Here is a 6,498-nt window from a genome sequence, read left to right as displayed (position 1 = left end):
TAAAAACTCAAACAATTTACAAAAGATAGACAAATTATAGAGTATATAACTTATACCATTATGCTACATAAATATTAGCCAAAGCTCATAGAAAGTGTATATAAGTTGAGGATTAAATGAAAATAAATTTAACAACTATAGCTAGTAGTTAACCTATAAACTAAGCAATATATTATATTAAAGTCATCTCCATTTTCTATTACAAACTTTATGAAATATTCAAACCCTCTCCATATTATTTAGACAATCTATTTTTTTTTAATCCATTCTCTATCCATCTCAAACTAAAACTACATAAAACAATCCGATAATATTATAGGTTAGTAAATATATATGGTCATACTAACAATCTTTTAAACTAATTAATTGGTTTTAGTAATATAAGTATGTGAAAATCCTACACATAGTTAAAAACAGAAAATGGGTAGAGTTTCTCATATTTCAACATACTATCCACAATTTAATATATTACAACAAAACAATCAAACAATATCACACAATAAATGTAACGACCCGGATTTTTAGGACTCGATAAAGCAAAAATATAAATGATTTCATTTAACAAAATGTCTCAAAAACCCATATAAAAAAAACTTTTTAAAAAGTCGTATGGCCATACTTAACATTTAGTTGCAACATATTATATAAAGAATAGAGTGAGCCTAGTTTAGGAAAATTACACAACATTTCCAAAAATACAAACGGCTTCCCAAAAGGTCGGTGCCCATGTACATTTGTGAGATAGACTCCAGCGCTCACTTCTCTACCTTGCCCTTGCACTTACCTACAACATGAAACAACTAGGTAAGAGAAAACGCTTAGTAAGTTCAACTTTCAAACAAATGCATGTAGAGAATTAGGGTTCCAGATCCATCCGGACCCTACACAATCAATTTCAAGAACGCAAAGCGTCCTGGAAAACTTATGGTCATGCCTGATAACAAATGATAAATTATTCCTATAAACAGATAAAAGCATGAACTCAGAAAATCCCAGAACAAACTGATATATTATATCGCAACTAATTCTTATCAACAAGTATATCTCTGCACTCAGAAAATCCCAAAGCAAGGAGATATATTATATCACAACTATATCTTATCAACAAATATATCCATGCACTTAGAAAATCCTAGAGCAAGTAGATATATCATATCACAATATAATTCAAGACCAACGCTCAATAATTTCCAACAATTCATGCGTAACGCACCCTCCAACATAATTGTTAATCTGTAAGAGAGAACCGAGTCTCAACACTAAGATCTAGCCAATAAATATCTCCATCAAGGATAACTATCGCGTTACCTAGGACATCACTACTTATCCAAGAGTGAAATCGAATTTACACGCTTTTATAGAGACTTCTATGCTAATCAGTGGTGCTGGTGAGCAGTTTCCCATAGGGTGTTAAGCCTCACTCAATCTGGCAACCCCTAGTATCTCTAGGCACTCTTACTGAATGGCCAATATTCATGGCTGCTATCCGGGAATAACTTATCAGAGCACTTGCTCGGGTTCTAACCATTCACTAATTAAGTAAGCATCAGGGCCCCTAGGTCCCATTTATTTTGGCACCCAAAGGTTTAACCAGCTTATCCTCACTTCTTGGCCACTAGTCGCAGTAATGAGCCGGACATAATAAAATCAAGTAGTGCAACGGGGATCAGCCGTCTAGGATATGACGGATATGTACTATTCATATTTTCTAAATCAACACTCACTAGAATAACGTCTCTAAGCAACTTTCAACGATAGTCTATATATGTGCATGTATCCATACACTAACATACAAGACAATAATCGTTTCATGTTGAAGCCATACAATATAAGTTGACTTACTTGGAGTCCTTTAGCACTCGACAGGTTTTCACCCTCCATCATTTAGTCTAGTTACGCTTAGCCAATACTATAGTTATCCATACAGTATACTCGGATTAATTATGGCACTCACTCATAATTCATTTGTATTATTTTGGGCAGTTTGATCATTTTCAAAATCATTTGTAAGGATTAATGATTCTTATTTGGTTTTAAACTCATTTAGGAAATTCATACAAAATATTTTAGACTAAACCCTAAGTCTAGGGGAGACCTATCCTATGGTCTCGATACCTAGGCTCGGGTATCACTATAGTATTTTCCCACAATCCGCTAAAACTCTTATTCTTTCAAGGTATCGTTATTAACCCGCACTTTCAACAAGTCGGTTAAAATATGTATTATTTAGCTGATATTATATCCAGAAAATACTAATAAATTCCTTAATTATCTGTAAAGAAAATAAACTCTTAATTTATCGTTAATTTTTCTTAAGGTTTTAATCTCTAAAATTTTTTTTAAGAAAATTGCCTAATTTGTCTTAATTAGGAAAACCGTTAAAAATTTCCCATCTTGACTAGTTAATTTTTCCAAAATCAATCAATCAATTTTACTTACTAGAAAAATAATTTACTTAATTATTTTATCAAAATATAGGGTTTTAAACCCTCTTTTAATTTATTAGCTATTAATAAATTAAATCTCTTATTTTTAAAAAGAATAAAAACAATTCACACTAAACTCAAAGTGGTAATTTTAGTGAAAATATGTTTTCAAGACTTACCAAGTTTATATCTTGAAATAAGCAAAATTTTACTTTTTACGTTATGTTCCAAAATCTCATTTTTACACTAAGTGTGAAAAGTCTATTTTTCACATTTTTAACTACATACTTCATTAGTTCATAACTTGAAATTTACTTACCCAATTGTTAACAAAATTTTCCAATTCCATTTTTGGTATGCCATTTAGGTCTTTGTAAAGTCTTAGGTCAAAATCAGCATTTTTTACTGGTGAAATCATTTTCCAACAATGAGGTAAAAATGACCTTATTTTCAAGTCCTTATTTTTTCCAAACTTTGACAGTTATTAACTTTCAAACCATTCAATATTTCCCTACCAAATTATACAGTGGAATACTAAGTTATGCCAGCAATATGTCCACAGAATTTTAGAAAACACTGGGTTCATTTTCCCTATACAGTGGCTGTCCAAACTTGGTTCTGAAATAAGAATACTAAAAAAATAGTTTTTTTTACCTAAACTTTGAGATAGCATAACTTACTCATTTCTAAATATTTTTGAGTGTTTCAAAAGCTCAGTCTTAAGTACTCAATCTCAAAAACATCACAGTATAATTAAATTTTAGAAAATCAATATACAGTGGATGCTAGAACCCTTGGAAGTCACAGCTCAAAACATGTATTTTGTTTTAAGGTTTCCTACAAAACCCTTGGGGGTTTTGGTTCCTATTTTCAAAAATCAATACACAAGCATCATAAAAATTATAAAACAACTACCATAACCTTATTACATCACCAATAAGAAACTTTAAGCATTAACTATACAAAATAATGCTTAAAACTAAAAATCATACGATAACAACCATAAAAGTAAACTGTTTACCTCTTTGGTGTTCTTGCTTAATAGGTGTGGATCTTCCTACTAGCTTTGGCTCCGTCAAAACCTTTTAAAAACCCTAACCAACTTCCCCCAAGAACATAGATAATTATCTATTTGAAACTCTATTATTAAAACTTTACAAAAGTCTAGATTAATAAAATTTTACCTTAGGGAAAACCCTTCCAAGTCCAAGACTTAGCTTCCAAGTCTCCTTGTTGTTCTTGGGGTTGAAAATGGAGAGAAAACTTGAGAGATTCTTCAAAAATCAGATGAGAGTGATTGAGAGAGTGTGGGGGTCGGTTTTGGGGGTTAGAATGGCTCACACAACTCTTGAAAATATCCCAAAACCACTTTAGTGTTTCAGTACCCACTTGCCCACTTGACATTATCCCTAATTTTTTTTTACTCTTATTAATTTTTAAATCAAAAAACTTAACATTAAATAATTAAAATAAATAGCTCACACATTTAATTTAATTAATCAAACTATAAAATTTAACCTAAGGTCCGTTCATAGAATAAAATTTCCCATTTTGGTAAAATTAGGCATTTAACACAAAATGCCCTAAAATTTCAATTGTTCCTTAGGTTTATTATTTTTGACCAAACTTTAATTTTTAATAATTTATTTTATGCCCAAAATATATTTTCCATATTTTTTCATTTTATTTTCCGATAATTTCACCTGAGGTTTTTGTGTTGGTCTAGGACCGAAAGTCTTATTTTGACTTTTAAATCACAAAATTCATAATTTGGATAGCAATAGCTCATGGAATAATTTCCAAACAAATATAATATTATTTAAAATAATATTCTTAACTCGGGGACAAAAATCCCGACCCGAGCCATTTTAAGGTACCCGAAAGTACAACACGTTACAATAAATTTCATCCTTATTTCTCCACACACAGTCCCACAAGTCTCAATTCTTATCTACAATTTATTAAACTTTCTCATAATTAATATAAAACTATCTAGTAAAATTTGTGATAGCATATCTTTCTATCAACAACTGTTAACGCCGTCTAAATTCACCTACAATTATAACAATAATTTTTTAAAACATTAACTAGACAATCAACACAAAAAAGTGATTAAAAATTATATCTCAACAACTAATAAACTAAGAAAATAGAAACTTTTAAAATAAAAATTACACTAAAACAACCAAATTAAGTATAGTTTTATACAAGAAAAAGTTTAATCAACACATTACACAATTTGCACTATTGAAAAAAATTAAATCTATTATTTATGTAATTTTCGACAAAAAATAATAATAAATAGAAAAATGGTCAAAACAATTTCTACATTAATCTAAAATGTTTCAATTATTGTTTTCTAATATCACCTAATATATTTAACTTAAGAATATAAAAAAATACAATATAAATTTAATATAACCAATTTTCGGCAAAAAATATAAAATAAATTGAAATGTTACCCAAAAAATCTCGAAAGAAACTTTCCAATAACATATAATTTCAAACTAAAAAAATTATAAATTAGGGCAAAAACTTTAAAATTACTTACCAATAGCATATTCCCAAAGCTCATCTTGATGTTTGATGAAGATAATGATGAAATAGAGCTAAAAACATACATGCATGCATGATCAGCCATTAAATATACTTAATTACAGTACAAATAAAGAATTTAAACTAACAAAATGACACAAGTAAGGTAGTTGCACAATATTTAGCCAAAAGAACAACATAGGTGTGACCATACCTGTTGTAGACTCTAAGATATTTTGGCTTTAGTTCTAGCTCCTCAAACACTTGTTCAAGCTTTCCACGTTCACATTTACACTCCAAAATACCCCACAATCAGATTTACACTATCCAACAAGTTGAAAACTTAAAGAAACAAAACTAACTAAAAATAACAAACTAACAAAACAATAGTTTAGAAGATTACCTCTTTAGTTTCTTCTTCTAGCTTCTAAAAACAACAAAGGAATTTGGTGGCTTTTTAGAGGAGAGTAAAGATGAGAAAATGAGAGATATTTATGTGAATTTTTGTGAAAACATTCAGAGAAGAACCATGGAGGGGTTCGACCAAAGTAGAGAGAAGGAGGAGACATGAAATGTTGAGAGAGAAAATTTTCAAGACGATAAATCTTGATGCCCAAGTTTGGAAATGATATACTATGATTGAAAAAGATGCAAAAGACCCTTTTACCGTTAACTTGGCTGACCATTTAATCTTAGAAAACCCCTAATTATTTTCTTAATTATGCACTTAATTAACTACTTAAACTACACCTAATAATTTACCGCCAAAATAAGTACCAAGTGGTAATTTTTTGCTTATCTCACCAAATTGAAGTCTTAACCTAGGGTAGTTAAATTAAATGTGTCTCATAATTTAATTTAAGTTGTCATACTCCTATGTTTATAAATCATGAAATTTAATCAACTAAAATTCCATTTTTGACTAAATAACAATTTTTCACAAAAATGCATTTTAAAAGCTTTTTCACACAAAAATTACACTTTTTAGACCTTATAATAAAACCAATTAATAATTTTATGTCCATTAATATTTTACCATAATTATACATCTCCATGAATATTTTATTAGTTAATTTACCCAGTTAGGGTGTCAATTTCGGTCCAAGACTGATATTCTCAGTTTGTAACAAAACCGCACATTTCACAGTTTGGCTAACATTAACAACAAGAAAGTTTCTTCTCAAGAATAAATTAGTAATCAAAATAATATTCATAGATATCTCACCACTCCATTATAGATACTAGAAGTTACCCAAAATGCGGGGCCTTAAAATACGTACAATTTATAGAAGTTCTGTAACGTCTCAAATTTGCTAATAAGGCTTAGTGACTCGATTAGTGTGCCGAGAAAGCATAAATGGATTAATATGTGAATTTCATTAAATAAATGTGTGATTATGTGGCATATATGAGTTATATTGTGAGATGAACACCTATGGCTTTTTGTGTGTATTAAATATGCATGTGGGCATGTTTTCGTTAATAATGGCATTTTTGTAATTTTGACCCGTGGAGGGTATAATTGTAATTATATGTG

At 29.7% G+C, this 6,498-nt stretch overlaps 1 long non-coding RNA gene across 1 annotated transcript; it reads right to left on the bottom strand.

The window, feature by feature from the left end:
- Window positions 1–532: 532 nt before the first annotated feature.
- Window positions 533–5,633, bottom strand: LOC133816390 (uncharacterized). The gene is made up of 5 exons (XR_009885203.1): window positions 5,176–5,633; window positions 4,978–5,035; window positions 3,611–3,700; window positions 3,448–3,528; window positions 533–784 (listed from the first exon to the last, which is right to left on the bottom strand). It is a non-coding gene; the product is annotated as an uncharacterized LOC133816390 (long non-coding RNA).
- Window positions 5,634–6,498: the final 865 nt, after the last annotated feature.

Source organism: Humulus lupulus, chromosome 2 (assembly GCF_963169125.1).
Source record: "Humulus lupulus chromosome 2, drHumLupu1.1, whole genome shotgun sequence".
Classification (NCBI taxonomy): Eukaryota; Viridiplantae; Streptophyta; class Magnoliopsida; order Rosales; family Cannabaceae; genus Humulus; species Humulus lupulus.
The sequence above is the reverse complement of the archived record's forward strand: the minus strand, read 5'-3'. Positions and strand labels throughout refer to the sequence as shown.